This window comes from Lutra lutra, chromosome 6 (genome assembly GCF_902655055.1).
Source record: "Lutra lutra chromosome 6, mLutLut1.2, whole genome shotgun sequence".
In the NCBI taxonomy this organism is placed as follows: Eukaryota; Metazoa; Chordata; class Mammalia; order Carnivora; family Mustelidae; genus Lutra; species Lutra lutra.
The window spans coordinates 47,505,338-47,532,065 of NC_062283.1; the positions used below are offsets into that span (position 1 = coordinate 47,505,338).

At 37.6% G+C, this 26,728-nt stretch overlaps 1 protein-coding gene across 5 annotated transcripts in view; it reads left to right on the forward strand.

Moving 5' to 3' along the window:
- KHDRBS2 (KH RNA binding domain containing, signal transduction associated 2) overlaps positions 1 to 26,728 on the forward strand; it is a 618,929-nt gene that overhangs the window by 335,434 nt on the left and 256,767 nt on the right. The window lies entirely within an intron of this gene.

Below are 26,728 nucleotides of genomic sequence, written 5' to 3' on the forward strand. Positions count from 1 at the left end.
TTGGCTCTGAGGCTCTCTGCTTCATGCTGACTAAAACTTAAAGAATTTATGATGGCCTTTAAGATCCTACATGAGTTGCTCACCCCACAGTTTCTCTTCAACCTCACAATCTGTGAGTCCCCTCTGCTGCTTCTGCTCCAGCCACTCTAACCTTCTCATCTCATCTTAAGCAAGTCAGGCTTGTTCCTACTTTAGGGCCTTTGAACAGGCTTTTCCTCTGTATGAAACCCACTCCCCTTGATTCAGCATTGAAGACTTCCTCACCTTTTGCAAATCTTTGTTCATATGTCATTTTTTTCCAATGAGTCCTTCCCAAAACCCACTCCCCTTGATTCAGCATTGAAGACTTCCTCACCTTTTGCAAATCTTTGTTCATATGTCATTTTTTTCCAATGAGTCCTTCCCAAAACCCAAAGCCCTTGAAACTTCCTCTTGCTTCCCTGATAACACTCCTGATTTCCCTTACCCTGCTGTATTTATTGGCTTATCTTTTTAGATAGTGCTCATCACGTTCTAAACCACCATGTAATTTGCTTAATTATTAAGTCTCTTGTTTGCTGTCTGTCTCTTTCTGGTACAATGTAAGATCCAGTGATCTCTATCTGGTTTATTTATTGAGTATCACCAGAACTAAGAAAAATGCTTGGCTCACAGTAAGTGCTCAGTAAATTATTGTTGGTTGAATCAGTGAATGAAAGTTTATTGTAGGTTGTTGTCCCAGCATAATGTAACGCTCACCTGATTGTCAATTCGGGGAGAATTTCTCTCAGGTTTCTCTTTATCCATGACAATGCCCACTTCCAAGTTATGGACTGACGTGAGTCCAGAGGAGAAAAAGCAATGAACTCCCCACTAGGTTCAATGTTGTTTCAAATTATTGTTTTCTTCCCCTATCTGCATGATATGTTTTAGAGTCCTCAAATAATGACTTCATCCATTCACTGGGAGAACAGTATGGCGGGTGCTTATTACATCTTTCCCTGAGCTGGAGTCTCTTCAATTTCTTCTGCTTTTCTTCAGAATTTCTCCAGAATCTTTTCCAGTGTGACTTCGACTCTTTACCTCATTAAGATTAAGGCTCTGGTCTCAAAATTTACTCACAAATGTTTATAATTCCTTTCAAAAACAAATTTGTGTGGAGGAAAGAACATTGGTTATTTTCAGAGGACACATTTCTTTGAAGTGCTTAGAAGAGTTTAGCTGTAGCTGAATTTCATTTATTTTAATGGAAACATACTGCTTCTTGTTGACGTGTTGCAAACTTGACTTTTCTTACTTATTTTATAAAACCCATCTGCGTAAGCTACTCATGTCTTTATTGATCTGAGGTTCAGTGTGTCTATTGCTTCTGAATTATCCCACTTTATTTGACCACAGTATTGTGGAAAACATCAAACCACACATAATTGTGATTATTAACAATCAGTTAGTCGAGTACAAAAACTCCCTGCTTGAGTGTATTTTTTTTTTCCTCCGTGTCACTTCACAGATATAAATTAGGATAGCATTTTTATTTTCTTATTTGTAAATGTTCTAAAAAAATGGTAGAAGAGGATCAATACTTATGAGCTTTTTAATATCCTTTAAACATCTATGCTTTAATATTTTTATAATACTGAACCACAGCCAACTTCCAGAGATCTACTTTTCTTTTTGTACAGTTCTCTCTCAGGACATAAAATTATCATATTGCTTCAGTTTGATTTTTCAAGAAACATTGGCTCATAAAGATCTCAAGGTTTTTTAGCAAGTGTAAATCTAAATTAAATACTTGTTTTTAAAACTACATATTCAGTGGGAGTTTATGCACATTATTTTAACTCTGAATTTGACTTATATAAAAATTAAAATACTTTCAAAATTATGAAGATAAGGGGCGCCTGGGTGGCTCAGTCATTTAAACATCTGACTCTCGATTTTGGCTCAAGCCATGATCTCAGGGTTGTGAAATTGAGCCTCACCATGTTGGGCTTACATGCTGGGTGTGGACCTTCATAAGATTCTCTCTCTCTTCCTCGCCCTCTGCCCTTCCCTCCCCCCCAGAAATTATGAAAATAATCTCCAGGAATGCTGTCCAATATTATATATCCAATGTGCATATTAGCATATTCTTCTTCCATAAATTTTAACAGCATGAAATAACAATTAGCAAGTTAATAGAATCACTTACTATTAATAACATTTATGTGAATATATGTATCATTTGCCTTAAGCTCTGTGTGGATTGCAATTCAAAATATGTGAAAATGTTGATTGAATCTAGATTCTATCTGTGTGATTAAAAGAGGAAGTAAAATATATTTTTAGTATTCTGGAACTTCAATGACTTAATACAAAGAAATGGATTAAGCTAACCTTCTACATGAACAAAAAGTGTGATTCTAAGTTACAGATTGTTTTATTTTACCCTTAAGTTGTATCTCCTGATTGTTTTGGACTATAAAAAAAGTATTTGGAAGGACTGCGAAGCTCTTGTTAGCTGTCTCCTATCAGTAGAAGGATATGAGTCTAAAGAGACCAGGGACAGAGGACCTGGAAGTTGTCCGGGGTTTAGAGAGTTAAGGGCCAGATTGGGAAGATTGTTAGACTAAGTGAAAGCGAATAGGTTCTCTAAACCCAGGCAGGGAAACAGACTTCAGTATACAGGAGATCAGCTCTAGGAAAAAAATAAATAGGAGACCTAAAGGGGGACACCTCCTGAGCCCTGGGAATCACCACAGAGAGCTGTGAAACCAAAGCTAGGTGCCTAAAGATTCCAGAGAAACATTTAGCAACAAAGCTAAGTAAATTAAGACTGATTATAGTTTAGATTTCGTCCTCCAGTCTTGATTATGTCAGTGTTTTCCAAGTCAAAGGATCATTATTTTTTTTAATGAAATCAGAATCAAGTTTTGAGCCAATTGAAAAGGAAAAACGTATATGTAGCTGGTATCTAGGAGCACAGAGGCAGGGAGTCAAGAAATAACGACGGTGGCATTTAAGCATATTTAATATTTTATTATAAAGCTAATGTTTACCTTATTAGAATTTGTCTGCTAATATGGCTGCCATTGAATGCACACTTGACTTCTGTGGCAAATCTAAAACTGTATTTCATCTTACCTAACCCATAACTGTCTTCATATTTTTGCTTACACTTGGCAGAGTCTACTTTCTGTTACATTTTATATTTTATTTTTAGTCCTGTTATATAATTAAGAATAGTGGAAGCATCAAGAAACCAGACCGTATAATCTCATGAAACCCTTAATTGACTTTTCTATTAACTTTTCCAGTTTCCCTGCAGAAATTGTTTCTATCGATATTTTAATTTCATGTGAGTCAAATGACAGGAAGTAAAGAGATTTCAGCAGATGGTTGCTACAAACTACACACTACATTTCAGAATTGGTCTACAAAACTCTGCAGCTTGGCAGTGTGTGGTGGATCATTTTACTGTCTGTTAATGCCAAAAGAAATCTGGTGGAAACGTGTGTGCTTTTCCATTTAATTTATTCTCTGACTTTATTAAGAGCTACCAGACTTGATTTACTGGTGTCTGATGTATCCATAAAATTAAAATTCAAGAAGTTTCGCAAGTCAGTGTTTCCCATTTGCATTAACTGAAATTTCACGACATCTAAGATTAAATCTTTAAAGGAACTACTGATAGCTTTAAATAGAGCTTTAAATATTCTTTTCAGTAGGCATTCCTTTAATGCAGGTAGTTGAAAACATTGACTGTTGATGTGGTAACTAAGAGTATGCCCTTATATTTTTAACCCAAATCAATATTTCCATTCTTAAAAACCTCAGCCAACAACTTTGTGTGAAGTAGGAGGCAGTGTTATCTGCTAAATGTCAGGACGGAGATGCTGGGTCCAAGGCTAAGGAGATGTAAAAAACTTTTAAATTGTTGTGGACAGTGCTCGCTTCAGCAGCACATATACTAAATTGTTGTGGACAATAAGAGAGATTAGGCAAAGTCTAAAATGTTTGAAGAACCAGATGCTGTTGAAGTGGATCAGTTGAGGTTATAATAGTGCCATTGATGTTGGAGTGCATTTTTCTGCAAAATTGTCTGTCCCTCAGCTGTCCACAGTAACGTGCACGTGGATGGATACCAAGAGATAGAGATTTCGATTGACCCACAGTTGGGTTTGGGTGATGTGGGTTTGATGTAGTGGCAAGAGTTGAGAAAATTAAAGGCATTGTCAAGGGCATTAGTTTGAATTATAGATCATGGGGTTAAAGCTAAACAGAGGAGGGAGTAAAGACAAGACTATAGTAAAGAAAAGAAATTAGACTACTGTATTATTATTTTTTTTTAAAGTGTTATAGAAATAAGAACACCTAAAATAGAATAGGAACAAAGTTGTAAATATGGATGGTGGTGCTTAACTGGAAAATCCAAGAGATTAAGCAATTCCAAGTAGTGCAAACTGAAGAGTATGACCATTAGAACAGGTCACTGGGGGTGCCTGGGTGGCTCAGTCGTTAAGCGTCTGCCTTTGGCTTGGGTCATGATCTCAGGGTCCTGGAATTGAGCTCAGCGGGGCTCCCTGCTCAGCCGGAAGCCTGCTTCTCCCTCTCTCAGTCCCCCTGCTCTTGTTCCTGCTCTCACTGTCTCTCTCTCTCTGTCAAATAAATAAATAAAATCTTAAAAAAAACAAAAAAACAAAAAAACAAGTCATTAAAGTGGAATAGAAGTAAATACCACTATGGCAAGAGCTAGGAAAATGGGTGGGTCTCTATATGGCTATGTGAAATCTTTATATTAATGAATGGTTTGTTAGAAAAAAAAAAAAGCATAGATTTTAAGGTCACAAATGAATAAGGGTATATGTAGATGGCTTACAGACAGCAGTATGTGAAGGGTGGCCACACGCCTTCACTTCAAGAGCACAGGTTTTTTTTTTTTTACCTGCCAAATAGGAATTTAATCAGTGGAAGCAACACTGATGAAGATGGAAGAAACGCACTTCTCTTTGTGACCTGGACATATGCGCGAGGGACAGAAACAGCATATGCTAACTGAATTGCAGAGAAAGGAGAGCCAGGCTCTAGTTAAGAAAATGTGGACTCTGTCCACCTAGAGATGGAAAATATATAAGGTATTGTGTTCTGTTGTGTCTTTTGTTATATCACAAAAGTTGAAACAGAAAACAGAATTAAATGGTTTAGGTATGACTAGAGAGGTCAGAGGTTGGATCAGGGCCTAGAACCATGAGAACATTTATGAATGAGAGTGAGGGGATAAAGGTAGATTATAGTCATGATGATGACATCAACAGCTGATGACTGTTGAGTGCTTGCATTTGTAAGGCGCTGTTTTAATTGACTCACCTCAAACTTCAGATTAATCAGATCATGTACTATTGCTTTGAACTGAGGCACAGAGAGTTCTAGAGACTTCTGGCACACAGCTGAAATGTGAAGAAGCCGGGAAGATTGGTGGAGTGTACCTTTATCTGCAATCAAGGTATAGGGATGTGTGGAGAATGGTGAATTTTCTTGGTCCTTTAAAAAAAAAAAATCACTAGCCTTAGTAACCCCTGGACTTTTCTCTCTTTTCTCTGTGTGAAGAAGGTGGGAGGGGATTGGTGGAGTTCTGAGATCTGTTCCCAGAGTGCTGCCTGTGGCTCCGGTGTGGTGGCTGTGGTGGTTAGCAGCCTGGAGAAGCAGCAGACGATACACTGTTGGAAAGTGTTTGAGATGTCGAAGGAAGAATGCCGTGACGGTGACCCAGGAAATCAAGGAGACAGAAGAGACAGTCCACTTTCATTGGTGAACCATAGGACGTTCAGCAGTTTACACTGTGAAAATTAATAAACGGAAACCTTACTAACATAGCATAGGGAGTCTGGGAAGGGGAGCCTACCACTCAACATCAATTACAGGAAGGAGAGCCAATTACAGACTCTAGTGAGGTTTCCCTTTATTAATTTTCACAATATCCTGTGATGGCCTCTCAGTGCACTGGTTGATACTACATGGCAAAAGTCATTAACATAGATTTATGAGAATGAGAATTACATGTAATGGAAAAATTACATATATCGGTATATTATGCTTCGAATCTATAATAAGAGATGTGTTCGGAGCATGAACTCTAGAGCCAGACTGCCTGCGTTCAAAGCCTCGCTCCTTTGTTCAAAGCAATGACTATGGGCAGAGTTTGCTCTGCGCACAGCAACATCATCGGTAAATTGAGGATAATTATATTTCCGTTCTCCTAGGATCTTCCTGGGTATTTAGATACCCAGATTTAGTGATTGGCACTTAAAAGTACTCAGTAAATACTGACGATTATTATTTACATGAGTATGTCTTTATCTATCTATCATCTACCTATCAATCATCTGTCTAATCTAATCTATACGCACATGCACATACACACAGGACTCTATGGACTCCGTTCAGGACTAAGAAAGAGTAGGTGCTGAAGACTGTGCTAGAATGTGGCAGGTGCTTCCGAAAACGACATACCACTGAAGCGTGATTCTCAGTGCTGTGCCTGGTGGCACTTGGCGACGCCTGTGGAGCGTCCCTCTGCCAGAATTTCTCTGGTACTATGACAGTCCTTGATTCTGTGGCAACTTTGTCCTGATGCCTGTTTATTCACTATGGTGTTTCCATTGCCATCTGTTTCCTTTCCTGGCCCATTTTCCTTTTCCCTTTTTTTTTTTTCCCCCAGTTTAGAAACTTGTCGTAGGTCTTCTTTAAGTGAGTTGCTCACAGTGTTCTTTCATCTTTGCTAGCTGCAGAGTTAACCGTGGTATCTTGCTTGTGTTTTATTTGCTTGTGGCCCCTGCCCTTCCACTCAGTCTTTCTGAGTCAGCATCTAAATTTGTTCGTCTCAAGCTGCCCTTGTATCTTTGGAGAAGGCAGAGAGGTCGGGGCGCTCTATCTCTCCAACGGTATCAGCAAATTGTTTCGATTTCGTGAGCATGGGTGGGTCACACACTTTTTGCTTTCCTGTAGAAGAATGGATTTCATGAACATGACGAGAGAGCTTCATTTTTTACAATTTTATGGCTGAGAGCAGTACTTAATCGTTCCAGTAGCTTGCTTCTTTAGTTGGTGGCTGAAGGGCATCATTGTTGCAGACAAGAGAGCAGCGGTGTCATAATGCCAGCAGTATTAAGTGAAGTTCTGCCCTTTTTGTCAAAGCTGAGTTGGCGTAACAAGAATTTTCCTCAGAGCGCTTTAGGAATTGTAATGATGTTCCCAGATTCCAATTTACCTTTCTTTAAGTGGTTGTAATTCGGCATATGTTAATGCCTATATGGAGGAGGGATGGGGACAATTGCAAAAATACTTGTGGCTCTGGGGCGCCTGGGTGGCTCAGTCAGTTAAGCTTCTGACTGTGGCTCAGGTGATGATCTCAGGGTCTTGCTATCCAGCCCCGACTGGGGCTTTGCCCTTAGTGGGGAGTCTGCTTGTCCCTCCTCCATTCCCCCTCCCCACCACTCGTGCTCACTGGGCACACACTCTCTCTCTCTCTCACTCAAATAAATGAATAAAATCTTTAAAAAAATACTTGATGTTCCAATCTTTATTTTTCTAATGCTTATCAATATGTATACTAAGGACTTATATGGTTTTCAAAATGCACAGCACTGTTTGAAACATCATGCTGGATTGGTCAGAGTCAGAGTGTATGGAGTCTGAATGGTATCACTTAAGCCATGATTCCCTCATCCTTAAAATAAATAATAGCAGCTTCCCTGCCTTTCGCTAGGCCATTGTGAGTCTCCAGGTACCTAATATATGTGAAAGTGTTTTGAAAATCCTAGCTAAATTGTAAGATTTCACATTTAATGAACTATATAACACATTTTGGGAGTTTCCTAAGTTGAACCAGATATAAACAGTTTGTTCAAAAAACTTTGAGTCAGTGTCGTTATTCACAGTTTTTACAAATATAACAGAAAAAAAAAAATCACCTCTAAAGTATACATTCCAGAGTAGACACGATAACCACATGGCTACAACGCAGGCCCCGGGGCAGTAGGGGCATGGAGAAGGGACTTCCACACAGGTGATGTGAATTGAAATGGGGCAAAATGATTAGTAGGGAGACTAAGCTGTTTGATGTATTTGTTTTATTTCATTTTATTAATGACAGTTGCAAGTCATGGCAACACTTTAGGAACATGTGTAATGCACTTGACACAGCAGGCTACGGTAAGCATTCTATACTCTCCAGTTCTGTTTGAAGTATACTGATAGGAAAGAATGACCATACTTGTTTTGAGGATATTGTGTGTAGAGGAAGAGAAACAGATGTGAGTCATGGGATAATCTATGAATTTATTAAAAAACACGTTTAAAGGGTCATTGTTCATTGTGTGAATTTATGTTCAGTGCACTCAGTGAATAGTCTTAAAAGTCCAAACTGAAGAATTAAAAATATTATGGCAAGATGATGGCAAAAAGATCAGGTGGAAGATCCAGAAATGGTTTGTGATTCCAGTCTTCAGTGTGTGGGCACCCAAGCCAGTGGCCCTAGTCAGGTCACCCTTATTGTGCTTCTTGCTTATGTATCTTCAAGTTTGTCTTCTCCATATAAAGTTTGTAACTGAAAAGCTCTCCCAGTCAGTACTTTAAAGATAATTAAAGTTATCAGTCAAAGTGAAAAAATGGAGCAAAGTTCTCTGCTATGTGTTATGATCAGTTGTTAATGAAAATGAACTAGAAAATGTTTATGGAACCTTATGAATGTTGCTTGCATGACCATCAAAAACATGCAGGATCATCGATGGCAATTACATCATTATTCTCCAATACAGTGTTTTGGGTATAATTATAGAAATCTCGTAAACAGAATTGGTCTGAGGAGTGATTTCCTTTGATTGTACAAATAATGTTTTACTTCACTTTAGCAAGGCTATTTGAATTGCAAAAACTATAATTATAGAACCTTTCTAATGTGCTTTCTGAACTTCTCTGACAGTATGCCCCCCCCCCAAAAAAATCCTCAACAAGAGAATGAGGGGTTACTTATGCAGACACTGATGTGATAAATACCTTTTATTCACTTCAGGTTAAATTGTGCATTTTAAACATGGCTGTAAATAGCTCTGTCAAGGTCACTTTATGGCCACTAACCCAAGACTGGTGCATCCTATAAAAGTATTCACTAATTTACACTGTATGCTGATTTTCTAATCCTGCCTTTGAATGTCTTAAAGTACCTCACTGTCAGGCTAATACATTTAAAGGAACTGGATGAGTGAGCAATCAAGACGTATTAGCATGGCAGGATGTTGTACAAGTGCCCTATATTCTTGACCATTATGTTGGAAGGCAAGTTTTCAAGCCTCTTCTTAAGAAAGGCTTGTGGGGGAGAAAAGTAGGGGCAATACTAGACTATTTCTGGTACGGTGCTAGTACAGAAAAAAAAAAAAAGTTGATTTTTAAAAACTAAAATGTGCTGTTTTGCATGTCTTAAAAACAGTTGGTAGAAAAAGTAATTAGTAGATTGATAACTATAGATTATGCAGCCACTCCCTCCCCCCAATATTTTTGAAAGCCACTCCAAAGCCTTGTTCTCTAAAGGAGTTTACTCCCTATTTTCACGTGGAGCTGTTTGTCATTTTCAAGGCTACAGTTTTTAGAACAGCAAAGACACTTTGTCTACAGCAATTGTCTTTGAAAAACCTGCCTCTAATACAGATTCATTGATATCAAAGTTTTTCTCTTATTCTTGTCCATTTTTGAATGATGATTACTGTTTTGAAGCTTCAGATGAAAGAACCATTGAACAGAGCAGAAAATAGCATGAATTTGCCATCAGTCTCCATGACACGCTATGCCTCATGCTTCTCTAGGGGAAAATTCCAGAAGTTATGGAAAGCTTACCTCTCAGCTTTTGTATATGCCTGTGATAGTATTTAGTTCAGTCACCCCACATTTGGGCCTGGTAAATATTCAATAATCAGGAAAATAATATTAGTGAGATTTCATCAATATAAACATCACTAGAATTAATGTGAATACATAGCATAGTTAAGCTTGTTACATACTCATTAACAACAATAAATACACACCCCCCCCCACACACACACACACAACCACATGAAAAAAATGGTAGTGGAACTCAAAATCCTTCCCTTCTCCGAGGGGAAGTTTGACATTTAGCCTTACCTCAAGCAAGATCAACTTAAAGCAAATATCACTTAAAACCCTCAAGGGATATCATGTCTTACACATTTTAAGTCTTGTAAAGACAAATAATCCTACTCCAGGGAGGGCAATAAACCAAAAGCTAGCATAGTTGAAATAAGTAAGTTAAGAGAATTTCATAGAAAATACACTTTCCTAAGACTCAGTGTAGCCTATATTAACACAAAAATCCAGAATCACCTCAACATCATTGATTGATGGGGAAACAGACGGTAGACCTATCTATATGAAGAAAAAAAAAATCTAGGATTAAGAGAGTCGTGCAACATCTGGAATGTTAACTTTTAGTGAGCATTTCAACACTCTACTATCTTAATTCAGGAAATTCATTTCCTAGCATCTGTTTCAGAAGGAAGTTGGTGATATCAGTAGTGATTACTATAAGCTCATTTACACCAGAGTAATATATTGAATTTTCAACATCAGCACTTACTGTTAAATAGCAAGCCATTCAACTCTTGGAGCTGTACTGTATCCAAGGGAAGAGCATTAAGACACAACCAAATACAATTTTCACACTGAGAAGCTATTCCAATAGTATATCAGCTGTCATCCAGTAAGCTTGCCAAAGACAGATGTTTGTAAGATACAGGAATTTTCAGCCACCCACCTTCCTGTTGATTCTGTTATTAGGCCTTCCTTTTTTTCTTTCTTTCCTTCTTTCTTTCTTTCTTTCTTTCTTTCTTTCTTTCTTTCTTTCTTTCTTCCTTTCTTTCTTTTGAGAGAGAGAGAGAGAGAGAAATGACAGCTTTCACAGCAGCCAGTGTATTTCATTCCTTTCAGAACTTTCAACTGTAATAAAACACCATATTTTGGTTTTGAATATTGTGCTGATAAACTTTCTGCCAACTAAAGAAAAACATTTCATTTTTTAACAGTTAAACTAGCTATAGATAAAATTATATCTTTCTATTTCAAATTTACAACATGAGACAATAGAATGGTAGATAAAACAAGCTGTAGGTGTTTTTGCCTTTAGGAAGATATTTTTAAATCTGGAAAATATTTGTATCTGAGAATATAAATAAATTATTGGGTATGGGTTATTCTTTTAAAATTTAGTCTCAATAATTTCATATAAATATACAAAACGGTCTATCGTGCCTGTAAATATAAACATGAATAAAATTACAATGTTAGCATAAATGGAAATGGTGCCATTTGAGTTACAGAGTACACACAGAATGCCTGGGTGTGTGAGTATGCATGTGCATATGCACACACAGACACACACACATGCACTGATAGAACATTAATGTGATTTATAATGGCAGATTTACCAGTTCTTTATTTACTTGGATCGTGGCATTCTGTGTGCGATCTTAGTCCTTGCCTAAGTGAAAAGTCATTTCAGTATGAGTAACTAATTACTATTACGGACCATAAATCGATTTCATGTATCCATGTAACTGTTCACAAATCCTGTTTTATAATGTTTCTTTCATGTTTTTGCTTGGTAGTATCAATTCTTTTTATTTACACCTAATTCATTTCTATTTATTTTGAATGGTGTTATTTGACTTAATTTCATGTGGAAGTAATAGAAAGAAGATTAAAATAAAGGAAGGACATTTAAAATTAAATCCACAAAAATTCAGGCTGCAGGAAACAGATAGTAACACGTTACCAAAAAAATGTTTCTTTTTTTTTTTAAGATTTTTTTTTATTTATTTGACAGATCACAAGTAGGCAGAGAGGCAGGCAGAGAGAGAGAGAGGAGGAGGAGGCAGGCTCCCTGCTGAGCAGAGAGCCCGATGCGGGACTCAATCCCAGGACCCTGGGATCATGACCTGAGCCGAAGGCAGAGGCTTTAACCACCAAGCCACCCAGGCGTCCCCCCAAAAAATGTTTCTAAATAAATAAAACTTTACATGTAGATATCTCTGTGTGCACTTGGGTATCAAATTCAGGCAAAAATAAAGATGTGATTCAAGTTGTTCTTTTGTATCTTGCTACCAAAAACAAGGTTGCAGGAATGGAGAAGCTGAAAGAAAAAAAGAAGTGGTAATACATTGTGCCTTCTGGTTGTGCAAACACATTTTTTTAGCACAATAAATAATTAAGCATTATTATTTCCTTATTGTAATAATTTTACTATATTTCCTTATTGTAATATATTTCCTTACTGTAATAATTCCTTTATTATAATATTTTATCTTCCAAAAATAAGACAATCCTGTTTTATTTTCATAAAATTTACTCATCTTAAAAATATGGTTTTAGAGTATTGAGATGTTTAGTGATAGTTTTTTATAATTAACAAAATATTAATTTTTAATAAAATGAATTTTAGCAAGACAAGTCTTCTTCTTTTTTTTTTTAAGATTTTATTTATTTATTTGACAGACAGAGATCACAAGTAAGCAGAGAGGCAGGAAGAGAGAGAGGGGGGAAGCAGGCTCCCTGCTGAGCAGAAAGCCTGATGCGGCTCCATCCCAAGACCCTGAGATCATGACCTAAGCTGAAGGCAGTGGCTTAACTCACTGAGCCACCCAGGTGCCCCAAGACAAGTCTTCTTATGTGTATTTCTAGGATCTATATTGTTCCATGTAGGTTGTTTAATATGGTTACTACATTCATTTTTTGGGAACATTCACTTGCCAGTACACTATTCTCGAAGACCTTCCTATTACATTTTTATATTTATAATATCAAACATTTTTATTGATACATCAACCATTTTCATTGGTATTTGTTATCTTTACTTCTGATGAACAATGGAGTTAATATTATTTACCTTAAGACTTATAAATTAAAATAAGAATAGAGATTTTTGCCAATAATGTTGGCAAATGCTATGAATTTTTCTCCTTTTTTTTTTTTTTTTACGTAATATCATTATGAATAGTATCACTTATGATTAAGAATGGTTCAGGAGCTCCTGGCTAGCTAGGAGCTAGTCAATAGAGTTTGTGACTCTTGCTCTCCGCCTCGTGAGTTCAAGCTCCATGTTGAGGGTAGAGCTTACTTAAAAAAATATAGATAGATAGATAGATAGATAGATAGATTGATAGATAGATATTGAGAGAAGGTGCCAAGGGAAGAAAGATATGGACTTGACTCAGTTGAATGTCAGGGGAACAAAACATTTTGCTATCACATTTTTCCTAGGAAAGTACTAGAATGCTTCCACATGGATAGAATATCCTCTACGTAGTCTGTGACAGCCTTTGTCTTTCTTTCACTATTTAATGAACCAGTATGTCCACTGGTTTCTTCCCAGTGTCTTACAATCAGCATGAAGGAATTCTGTCCATCACATTGGTTCTTCAAAGAAAGGAGGCTCTTGGAGTCTAAAATCTAGATTCATTTAAAAGTATAAAGAACCAAATAGGATGTGGGGAAGATAACTTATGGTCATACCTACTCTCCTTTCTTCTGAGTATTTCAATCTTTAAATTTCAATAGCATTGATTAAACCACTAGAAATCTGTGTATTTTTAACCAGCTTCATTCAATCATTCATGAAAAAGGTGATTATTAAGGTTCTACTCTGTACCAAGCACTGGTGATGGAAATGTCACTTGTACAAAACTTGCAAAGATTCCTAAACGGATGGAGCTTATGTTCAAGCAAGTGCTGGAGGTTAAGTAGGTGATAAATATGAAATAAGTAATTTTGAATTCCACAGGAAAGCAAGCGATTTTGATTTTGGTAAATACAATGGAAAGTAGAGCAGGTTGTAGTGGACTGCATATGATAGAACTATGTTTAACATTTCAAATTCACTGGATACTTGAATGTGTCTACACAAAAATGACCAGCTTAATCCTACTGAGTTTTAAAATCTCAGCACCACTGACATTTTGAACCAGAGAATTCTTTGTTGCAGGGGGCCAGCCTGTGTGTTGGAAGCTAGTTAGCAGCGTCCTTCACCTGTATCCACTAGATGGCAGTAGCACACCCTCCTCCTCACTCAATATGACCGTCAAAAATGTCTCCAGACCATGACAGATGTCTTTTAGGGAGCAAAATAATACCCAAATGAAAACCACTAGAAAACACGAATAAGAGGTTTTTTGCTTTTTAGCTTTTTCTAGAAGTTGTATTTAGAAAAAAACTTCTGCCTCTCTTGAGAAGCACACTTCCCACAACATTTCCATATATGCACTGTCGGCCAGAAACCAGTGCCATAGAGCAACGATTTTGCCTTTTAAAAGTTTTTATAACATCCTCCCTTATATTTCTAGTTCATCTTTTTGTATTTTCTCAAAGAGACACTAAATCCTTTGTAGAAAATAGTGGGTGTAAATACATTAAATTGCCTTTGTCAGTTTTCCCTTTTCTTTCCACTTCCCTTACCAATCTACTAGTCTGAGCTTTTATCCTTTTACAATGGAATTATCGCACTGCCTTCCTGCCTCTGTTCTCCCATGCCCTGATATACAACACTGACAGATTAACCTTCTCAGAGCAAAAGTTTCAAACAGAACATTCTAACTTAAAATATCTTCAGTAAAGAAAATTTAAACTCTCAAAATCTGTCCTAGGTCTTCTGATCTCTCATCTAATTAGTCTGCTCAAAGGGAGGCAGCAATAATTATTACCTCACAATATACTTTGCACATCCTCACCTCCATAGCATATCCTATTGCTTTTGACTAGGAATACTTCCCCTAACTTTTTAGATTTCCTAAACTTGTGGTTTTTTATGTTATTTATTTAGAACAGTTTTAGGCTCACCACAAAATTGAAAAAAGATACAAAGAATTCTCATACACTCCACACCCACACACATGCATAACCTCACCCCTACCCTCAATATCAAGTATCATTCACCAGAATGGTACATCATTACCATTGACACATCATAATCAACCAAAATCTGTAGTTTACCTTAGGGTTCATTCTTGATATTGTATCTCCTATGGCTTTGGACAAATGTCTGATGACATATCGATCATTTAATATCATAGAGAATATTTTCACTGTACTGAAGATCCCAGGTGCTGTGCTTATTCATCCCTTCACTCACACCTCTAACAACTACAGATCTTTTTTTTTAATTTTTATTTTTTATTTTTTTATAAACATATAATGTATTATTAGCCCCAGGGGTACAGGTCTGTGAATCGCCAGGTTTACACACTTCACAGCACTCACCATAGCACATACCCTCCCCAATGTCCATAACCCCACCACCCTCTCCCTAGCCCTCTCCCCCCGGCCACCCTCAGTTTGTTTTGTGACATTAAGAGTCTCTTATGGTTTGTCTCCCTCCCGATCCCATCTTGTTTCATTTATTCTTTTTTTTTTAAAAGATTTTATTTATTTGACAGAGAGAGAGAGAGAGAGATCACAAGTAGGCAGAGAGGCAGGCAGAGAGAGAGAGGGGAGGAAGCAGGCTCCCTGCTGAGCAGAGAGCCCGATGCGGGGCTCGATCCCAGGACCTGGGATCATGACCTGAGCTGAAGGCAGAGGCCTTAACCCACTGAGCCACCCAGGCGCCCCTCATTTATTCTTTTCCTACCCCTCAAACCCCCCACGTTGCATCTCCACTTCCTCATATCAGGGAGATCATATGATAGTTGTCTTTCTCCGATTGACTTATTTCACTAAGCATAATACCCTCTAGCTCCATCCACATCATCGCAAATGGCAAGATTTCATTTCTTTTGATGGCTGCATAATATTCCATTATATACCACATCTTCTTTATCCATTCATCTGTTCATTCATCTGTTGATGGACATGTAGGTTCTTTCCATAGTTTGGCTATTGTGGACATTGCTGCTATAAACATTTGGGTGCACGTGCCCCTTCGGATCACTACGTTTGTATCTTTAGGGTAAATACCCAGCAGTGCAATTGCTGGGTCATAGGGTAGTTCTATTTTCAACTTTTTGAGGAACCTCCATGCTGTTTTCCAGAGTGGCTGCACCAGCTTGCATTCCCACCAAGAGTGTAGGAGGGTTCCCCTTTCTCCGCATCCTTGCCAGCATCTGTCATTTCCTGACTTGTTAATTTTAGCCATTCTGACTGGTGTGAGGTGGTATCTCATTGTGGTTTTGATTTGTATTTCCCAAATACAGAACTTTTTTACTGTCTCCACAGTTTTGCCTTTTCCAGAATGTCATACAGTTGGAATCATATAGTAGGTAGCCTTTTCAGATTGGTTTCTTCACTTAATAATATGCATTTAAGATTCCTCCATGTCTTCCCGTGGCTTGATCGCTCATTTCTTTTTAGTGTTAAATCATATTCCATTGTCTGAATGTACCACAGTATTTATCCTATAGGTATTTATTTATCAGTAGATATTTAATTTTTTTATTTTTATTTTTTTAAAAATATTTTATTTATTTATTTGACAGACAGAGATCACAAGTAGGCAGAGAAGCCGGCAGAGAGAGGAAAGGAAGCAGGCTCCCTGCTGAGCAGAGAGCCCAATGCGGGGCTTGATCCCAGGACCCTGGGATCATGACCTGACCCAAAGGCAGAGGCTTTAACGCACTGAGCCACCCAGGCGCCCCTATCAGTAGATATTTATTTATTCATCTATTGAAGGACAACTTGGTTGTTTCCATGTTTTGGCAGTTATGAATAGAGCTCCTATAAACATGTGTGTGCACTTTTTGCATGGACTAAGCTTTCATCTCCTTTGGGTAAATAGCAAGAAGTGTGATTGCTGGATTGTATGGTAAGTGTATGTTTAGTTTCGTTTAGTTAGGCAAGAAACTGCCAACTCTCTCCCAAAGTGTTTGTACCATTTTACATTCCCATTAGTAATGCGTAAGAGTTCCTATTGCTTCATATCATAGTCTGCCAGTGTTCCAGATTTTCACCTAAAAGGTGTGAAGTATATCTCTTGTTTTAATTTGAGTTTCCCTGATGAATTGTGATGTGGAGCATCTTTTCATATGCTTATTTGCCATCTGTCCATCGTTTTTTGAGGTATCTGTTAAGATCACTGGCCCAGTTTTTAATCAGATTGCTTTGTTATTGTTGAGTTTTAAGTTTTTTTCTGTATTTCACATGAGAGTCTTTTATCAGATTTGTCTTTTGCAAATGTTTTTTCCTAGTCTGTGGCTTATCTATTATTCTCTTAAATTTGTCTTTTGCAAAGCAAAAGTTTTCTTTTTATTATTTTATTGAAGTCCAGTTTTAATTACTTCTTTCATGGCTCATATCTAGTGTTGAATCTAAAAAGGCAACATCATACCCAAGGTCATGTAAGTTTTCTCCAGGGTTCTCTTCTAGGAGTTCAATTGTTTCACATTTTACATTTCATCTCTGATCCATTTTGAGCTCATTTTTGCAAATGATTAACGTCTGTATCTAGATTTAGTTGTTTGTGGGTTTCTTTGTTTTTGTTTGCTTGCATGAGGATGTCAGATTGTTCCAACACCATTTGTTGAAAAGACTGTCTTTGTTCCCTTACTGTAATTTTAATTGAGGTTGCATTAAACTTATAAATCAAATGGGAAGAACTGACCTCTTGACAATATTGAGTCTTCCTATCCATGAGATGGACTATCTGCATTTATTTAATGATTCATTGACTTCTTTCATCAATTTTGTATTTTCTTCATATAACTCTTGTACAATATGTTGTTATATTTATACAGTAAGAATTTTAACTTTAGGGGATTCTAATATAAATACTACTGTGTTTTTAATTTCAAATTCCACTTGTTCATTGCTTATATACAGGAAAGCACTGACTTTTGTATATTTTTTTAAAAGATTTTATTTATTTAACAGAAAGAGAGAGAGCATGAGTGGTGGGAGGAGCAAGGGGAGAGTTAGAAACAGACTTCCTTGCTGAGCAGGGGGCCTGATGCGGACTCCATCCCAGGACTCAGGATCATGACCTGAGCTGAAGGCAGACACTTAACCGACTGAGCCCCCCAGGCACCCTTGACTTTTGTGTATTAATCTTGCATCCTGCAATTTTGTTATAATTGCTTCTAGGAAATTTTTTGTCAGTTTTTTTGGATATTTTACATAGATGAACATGTCATCTGTGAATAAATAGAATTTTATTTTTTCTTTCCCAATTTGTGTATCTTTTGTTTCCTTATTGCGGTAAGTACATGTATCAAGTACAATGTTGAAAAGAAGTGATTAGAAAACTCATGTTTGCCTTGTACCTGATTTTAGTGGAAAAGCTGTATCTCACCGTTAAGTATGATGTTAGCTGTAGGGTTTTGTAAAGATAGTCTTTACCAAGTTCAGCATATTCCCCCTCTCTTAGTTTCTTATGGTGTTTTGTTTTGCTTTTTTGTTTGTTTGTTTTTTAATTATGAATGGCTGTCAGATTTTATAAATTGCTTTTTCTTAATCTATTAATGGGATCATGTGATTTTTAAAAATCATCTGTTTATGTGACATGTTACATTAATTAATTGATTTTCAAATGATCAATCAGCCTTGCATAAATCCCAGTTGGTGGTGCTACATAATTCTTTTTATATATTGTTGGATTCAATTTGTCTATATTTTATCAAGGATTTTTGCATGAAAAATTATGATCTGCAGTTTTCTTTTTTTTTGTAATTTTTTTTGTGGTTTGGTATCAGGATCACTTGGCTCTATAGAATGAGTTAGGAAGTATTTCCTCTGCTTCTATCTTCTAAAAAAGGCTGTAGAGAATTGGTATAGTTTGCTCCTTAAATGTTTGGTAGAATTCATCAGTGAACCCATAAAGCCCTGGTGCTTTCTGTTTTGGAAAGTTATTAATTATTGATTCAATTTCTTTAGTAGATATAAGCCTATTAAGAGTGTCTGTTTCCTCTTTTTTTGTTGTTGTTTTTTTTGTTTTGTTTTGTTTTTATTTTTTATAAACATATATTTTTATCCCCAGGGGTACAGGTCTGCAAATCGCCAGGTTTACACACTTCACAGCACTCACCATAGCACATACCCTCCCCAATATCCATAACCCCACCCCCCTCTCCCAAACACCCTCCCCCCATCAACCCTCAGTTTGTTTTGTGAGATTAAGAGTCACTTATGGTTTGTCTCCCTCCCAATCCCATCTTGTTTCATTTACTCTTCTCCTACCCCCTTAACCCCCCATGTTGCATCTCCTCTCCCTCATATCAGGGAGATCATATGATAGTTGTCTTTCTCCGATTGACTTATTTCGCTAAGCATGATACCCTCTAGTTCCATCCACGTCGTCGCAAATGGCAAGATTTCATTTCTTTTGATGGCTGCATAGTATTCCATTGTGTATATATACCACATCTTCTTTATCCATTCGTCTGTTGATGGACATCTAGGTTCTTTCCATAGTTTGGCTATTGTAGACATTGCTGCTATAAACATTTGGGTGCACGTGCCCCTTCGGATCACTACGTTTGTAACTTTAGGGTAAATACCCAGCAGTGCAATTGCTGGGACATAGGGTAGTTCTATTTTCAACATTTTGAGGAACCTCCATGCTGTTTTCCAGAGTGGTTGCACCAGCTTGCATTCCCACCAACAGTGTAGGAGGGTTCCCCTTTCTCTGCATCTTCGCCAGCATCTGTCATTTCCTGACTTGTTAATTTTAGCCATTCTGACGGGTGTGAGGTGATATCTCATTGTGGTTTTGATTTGTATTTCCCTGATGCCGAGTGATATGGAGCACTTTTTCATGTGTCTGTTGGCCATGTGGATGTCTTCTTTGCAGAAATGTCTGTTCATGTCCTCTGCCCATTTCTTGATTGGATTATTTGTTCTTTGGGTGTTGAGTTTGCTAAGTTCTTTATAGATTTTGGACACTAGCCCTTTATCTGATGTCATTTGCAAATATCTTCTCCCATTCTGTCAGTTGTCTTTTGGTTTTGTTCACTGTTTCCTTTGCTGTGCAAAAGCTTTTGATCTTGATAAAATCCCAATAGTTCATTTTGCCCTTGCTTCCCTTGCCTTTGGTGATGTTCCTAGGAAAATGTTGCTGCGGCTGACGTCAAAGAGGTTGCTGCCTGTGTTCTCCTCAAGGATTTTGATGGATTCCTTTCTCACATTGAGATCCTTCATCCATTTTGAGTCTATTTTCGTGTGTGGTGTAAGGAAATGATCCAATTTCATTTTTCTGCATGTGGCTGTCCAATTTTCCCAACACCATTTATTGAAGAGGCTGTCTTTTTTCCATTGGACATTCTTTCCTGCTTTGTCGAAGATGAGTTGACCATAGAGTTGAGGGTCTATTTCTGGGCTCTCTATTTTGTCCCATTGATCTATGTGTCTGTTTTTGTGCCAGTACCATGCTGTCTTGATGATGACAGCTTTGTAATAGAGCTTGAAGTCCGGAATTGTGATGCCACCAACTTTGGCTTTCTTTTTCAGTATTCCTTTGGCTATTCCAGGTCTTTTCTGGTTCCATATAAATTTTAGGATTATTTGTTCCATTTCTTTGAAAAAAAATGGATGGTACTTTGATAGGAATTGCATTAAACGTGTAGATTGCTTTAGGTAGCATAGACATTTTCACAATATTTATTCTTCCAATCCAGGAGCATGGAACATTTTTCCATTTTTTGTGTCTTCCTCAAATTCTTTCATGAGTACTTTATAGTTTTCTGTGTATAGATTCTTAGTCTCTTTGGTTAGGTTTATTCCTAGGTATTTTATAGTTTTGGGTGCAATTGTAAATGGGATGGACTCCTTAATTTCTCTTTCTTCTGTCTTGTTGTTGGTGTAGAGAAATGCAACTGATTTCTGTGCATTGATTTTATATCCTGACACTTTACTGAATTCCTGTACAAGTTCTAGCAGTTTTGGAGTGGAGTCTTTTGGGTTTTCCACATATAGTATCATATCATCTGCGAAGAGTGATAGTTTGACTTCTTCTTTGCCGATTTGGATGCCTTTAATTTCCTTTTGTTGTCTGATTGCTGAGGCTAGGACTTCTAGTACTATGTTGAATAGCAGTGGTGATAATGGACATCCCTGCCGTGTTCCTGACCTTAGAGGAAAAGCTTTCAGTTTTTCTCCATTGAGAATGATATTTGCGGTGGGTTTTTCATAGATGGCTTTGATAATATTGAGGTATGTGCCGTCTATCCCTACACTTTGAAGAGTTTTGATCAGGAAGGGATGCTGTACTTGTCAAATGCTTTTTCAGCATCTATGGAGAGTATCATATGGTTCTTGTTCTTTCTTTTATTAATGTGTTGTATCACATTGATTGATTTGCAGATGTTGAACCAACCTTGCAGCCCTGGAATAAATCCCACTTGGTCGTGGTGAATAATCCTTTTAATATACTGTTGAATCCTATTGGCTAGTATTTTGGTGAGAATTTTTGCATCTGGTGTTCATCAAGGATATTGGTCTGTAGTTCTCTTTTTTGATGGGATCCTTGTCTGGGTTTGGGATCAAGGTGATGCTGGCCTCATAAAATGAGTTTGGAAGTTTTCCTTCTATTTCTATTTTTTGGAACAGTTTCAGGAGAATAGGAATTAGTTCTTCTTTAAATGTTTGGTAGAATTCCCCTGGGAAGCCATCTGGCCCTGGGCTTTTGTTTGTTTGGAGATTTTTGATGACTGTTTCAATCTCCTTACTGGTTATGGGTCTGTTCAGGCTTTCTATTTCTTCCTGGTTCGGTTGTGGTAGTTTATATGTCTCTAGGAATGCATCCATTTCTTCCAGATTGTCAAATTTGTTGGCGTAGAGTTGCTCATAGTATGTTCTTATAATTGTCTGTATTTCTTTGGTGTTCGTTGTGATCTCTCCTCTTTCATTCATGATTTTATTTATTTGGGTCCTTTCTCTTTTCTTTTTGATAATTCTGGCCAGTGGTTTATCAATCTTATTAATTCTTTCAAAGAACCAGCTCCTAGTTTCGTTGATTTGTTCTATTGTTTTTTTGGTTTTTATTTCATTGATTTCTGCTCTGATCTTCATGATTTCTCTTCTCCTGCTGTGTTTAGGGTTTCTTCCTTGTTCTTTCTCCAGCTCCTTTAGGTGTAGGGTTAGGTTGTGTACCTGAGACCTTTCTTGTTTCTTGAGAAAGGCTTGTATCACTATATATTTTCCTCTCAGGACTGCCTTTTTTGTGTCCCACAAATTCTGAACCGTTGTGTTTTCATTATCATTTGTTTCCATAAATTTTTTCAATTCTTCTTTAATTTCCTGGTTGACCCATTCATTCTTTAGAAGGATGCTGTTTAGTCTCCATGTATTTGGGTTCTTTCCAAATTTCCTCTTGTGATTGAGTTCTAGCTTCAGAGCATTGTGGTCTGAAAATATGCAGGGAATGATCCCAATCTTTTGATACCCGTTGAGACCTGATTTAGGACCAAGAATGTGATCTATTCTGGAGAATGTTCCATGTGCACTAGAGAAGAATGTGTATTCTGTTGCTTTGGGATGAAATGTTCTGAATATATCTGTGATGTCCATCTGGTCCAGTGTGTCATTTAAGGCCTTGATTTCCTTGTTGATCTTTGGCTTGGATGATCTGTCCATTTCAGTGAGGGGAGTGTTAAAATCCCCTACTATTATTGTATTCTTGTCGATGTGTTTCTTTGATTTTGTTATTAATTGGTTTATATAGTTGGCTGCTCCCACGTTAGGGGCATAGATATTTAAAATTGTTAGATCTTCTTGTTGGACAGTTCCTTTGTGTATGATAGAGTGTCCTTCCTCGTCTCTTATTATAGTCTTTGGCTTAAAATCTAATTGATCTGCTATAAGGATTGCCACTCCTGCTTTCTTCTGATGTCCATTAGCATAGTAAATTCTTTTCCACCCCCTCACTTTAAACCTGGAGGTGTCTTCGGGTTTAAGATGAGTTTCTTGTAGGCAACATATGGATGGGTTTTGGTTTTTTATCCATTCTGATACCCTGTGTCTTTTGATTGGGGCATTTAGCCCATTAACATTCAGGGTAAGTATTGAGAGATATGAATTTAGTGCCATTGTATTGCCTGTAAGGTGACTGTTATTGTATATTGTCTCTGCTCCTTTCTGATCTACTACTTTTAGGGTCTCTCTTTGCTTAGAGGACCCCTTTCAATTTTTCCTGTGGAGCTGGTTTGGTGTTTGCAAATTCTTTCAGTTTTTGTTTGTCCTGGAAGCTTTTAATCTCTCCTTCTATTTTCAATGATAGCCTAGCTGGATATAGTATTCTTGGCTGCATGTTTTTCTCGTTTAGTACTCTGAATATATCATGCCAGCTCTTTCTGGCCTGCCAGGTCTCTGTGGATAAGTCTGCTGCCAATCTAATATTTTTACCATTGTATGTTACAGACTTCTTTTCCCAGGCTGCTTTCAGGATTTTCTCTTTGTCACTAAGACTTGTAAATTTTACTATTAGGTGACGGGGAGTGGACCTATTCTTATTGATTTTGAGGGGCGTTCTCTGCACCTCCTGGATTTTGATGCTTGTTCCCTTTGCCATATTGGGGGAAATTCTCTCCAATAATTCTCTCCAATATACCTTCTGCTCCCCTCTCTCTTTCTTCTTCTTCTGGAATCCCAATTATTCTAATGTTGTTTCGTCTTATGGTGTCACTTATCTCTCGAATTCTCCCCTCGTGGTCTAGTAGCTGTTTGTCCCTCTTTTGCTCAGCTTCTTTATTCTCTGTCATTTGGTCTTCTATATCGCTAATTCTTTCTTCTGCCTCATTTATCCTAGCAGTAAGAGCCTCCATATTTGATTGCACCTCATTAATACCTTTTTTGATTTCAACTTGGTTAGATTTTAGTTCTTTTATTTCTCCAGAAAGAGCTTTTATATCTCCCGAGAGGGTTGCTTTAATATCTTCCATGCCTTTTTCAAGCCCAGCTAGAACCTTGAGAATCGTCATTCTGAACTCTATATCAGACATGTTACCAATGTCTGTATTGATTAGGTCCCTAGCCTTTGGTACTGCCTCTTGTTCTTTTTTTTGTGGTGAGTTTTTCTGCCTTGTCATTTTGTCCAGATAAGAGTATATGAAGGAGCAAGTAAAATACTAAAAGGGTGGCAACAACCCCAGGAAAATATGCTTTAGCCAAATCAGAAGAGATCCCAAATCGTGAGGGGGGAGAAAGGGGATAAAGAGGGGTTCAGAACGAAAAAAAAGAAAGAAAGAAAGAGACTATTAAAATAAGAAAGCCGATAAAGAAAAAATATTAAAAGGAAAAAAATATATATATATATTAGATAAACTATTTAAAAAAGCATTAAAAAAGAAAACGGTAAAAGTTAAAAAAAATTAGCAGAAGTAGAGAAAAACAAAAATTGAAAAAGAAAAAAAATTATATTAACTGCAAAGCTAAAGAATCATGGAGAGAAAGCCATGAGTTCCGTGCTTTGCTTTCTTCTCCTCTGGAATTCCACCACTCTCCTTGGTATTGAAACTGCACTCCTTGGTAGGTGAACTTGGTCTTGGCTGGGTTTCTTGCTGATCTTCTGGGGGAGGGGCCTGTTGTAGTGATTCTCAAGCGTCTTTGTCCCAGGCGGTGTTGCAGCGCCCTTACCCGGGGCCGGGCTGAGTAATCCGGCTCGGGTTTGCTGGGTTCGCTTTCGGGAGCTTTTGTTCCCTGAGCGCTTTCCGTAGAGTTCTGGAGGGCGGGAATGAAGATGGCGGCCTCCCAGTCTCTGGCCCGGAGGAGCCGAGAGCCCAGGGCCCCACTCCTCAGTGCGCCCTCAGAGAACAGCGCCCAATGACTCCCGCCACCCTGGCCTCCGGCCGCGCTCCGAGCTGACCGAGCCTGCGACTGGTTCAAGGTAACCCCGAGCTTAGAGCTCACTCCTCGGCTCTGTCTCTGCAGCCGGCTTCCCCGTTCTAATACCGGTAAGCTCTGTGACACTCAGACACCCCTGATCCTTCTGTGACGCTGTGGGACCTGAGGCCGCGCTGACCCTGCCTGGGCTTCACCCCAGTTAAGCCTCTGGAGCGATGTCCCTCAGCGGAACAGACTTTTAAAAGTCCTGATTTTGTGCTCCATTGCTCCGCCGCTCGCCGGGAGCCGGCCCCTCCCCCCGCGGTCTATCTTCCCGTCGCTTTGGATTCACTTCTCCGCCAGTCCTACCTTTCAGAAAGTGGTTGATTTTCTGTTTCTAGAATTGCTGTTCTTCTTCTCTTCAGTCTCCCATTGGATTTGTAGGTGTTTGCAATCTTTAGATAAGCTATTTAGCTGATCTCCTGCTACCTGAAGTAGTCTCAGCCTGCTACTTCTCTGCCATCTTGACTCCTCCAAGAGTGTCTGTTTCCTCTTGTGTGAGTTTTGGCAGATTGTGTCTTTCAAGGAATTTGTCCATTTCATCTAGATAATCAAGTTTGGGGGCATAGAGTTGTTCACAATATTTCTTTATAATCCCTTTAATGTCCATGGCATCAGTCCCCTCTTTAATTTCTGATATTATAACTTATATTCTTTCTTATTTATTTATTTTTTTTAGATAGTTTGGCTAGAGGCTTATCTGTTTTATTAATCCTTTCAAAGAACCAACTTTTGGTTTCATTAATTTTATCTGTTGATTTCATATTTTCAATTTCATGATTTCTGCACTACTTTTCAATTTTTCTTTGTTTCTGTTTACCTTAGATTTAATTTGCTCTTCTTTACTAATTTGATAATGTGGAAACTTAGATGATTGAGTTTTTCTACTTTTCTAATATTTACTTTTCTTTCTACTTTTCTAATACTTACATTAAGTGCTATAACTTCCTCTCGAAGCACTGCTTTGCCATATCCCCCAAATTTGGTAAGTTGTGTTTTTATTTTATTTATGTCTTCTGGATTTACCTGTTTTTATAGCAAGTTGAAATTTAACTCTTCCATGAAATCTTTACATGTCATTTACTCAAAGTGATGCAGGCCCTCTTTAATGAACACTGATCTTATGTCAGTGCATTTTTTTTCTTTTAATTTTGTTAAAGTTTAAATATTTTATATTATTTAATTCAGCATTAGATTATAAACTTTTCAGAAAGAAATAATAAAACTTACATTCACATTTGTGCAGACATAAAAAATATGTGTAAGAGAAAATAGAAAATATTTCTAAACATAGAACATATTCAAAATGTATTAGTGATTTGAATAGTTAGTTTGGAGTCATGGAATGTGCACTGAGAGTTTCTGGCCAAGATGGTGGAAGAAGCTGACATGGAAAACATCTACTACCCTACTCATACGCAAACAGTGCCTTGAAAAATTAATTAAAATTAAAAGTAAAAAAAAAAAAAAAATTCAGGTGCCAGAAGTTAAGAGGAGATTTTCAGGACTATGTAGGAGTGTGTCCTTGTAGCTCATGGGGATTAAGCTGTGGTTATAGAAGACTTAAAGGATGGAGTTTAATTCTGTTTAGAGCTCAGAATAAAGGCAGTAGGCCTTATGGATCTAAAAGTTACTGAACCAGAGCTTCCTTTACAAATATAGTTACCAAGCAAAGGAAATCTCAGTAGAAAACCTCAGTCTCTTGGCTGAGGCTGTTAAGTCCAAATTCAAATGGAAAACCTGTGATTTCTAGCCTTATGACAGAAATAGGTGTGTGGTCTCAACTCTTGCCTTACACATATACAGCAGAAATTCTCAAAGAAGAAAATAGTGAAACTACCCAATAGGTTCAAGAAACATAGAGCACATGAGATCCCAAAATAAGTCAATAACAAAACATTTCAAAACATGTGAA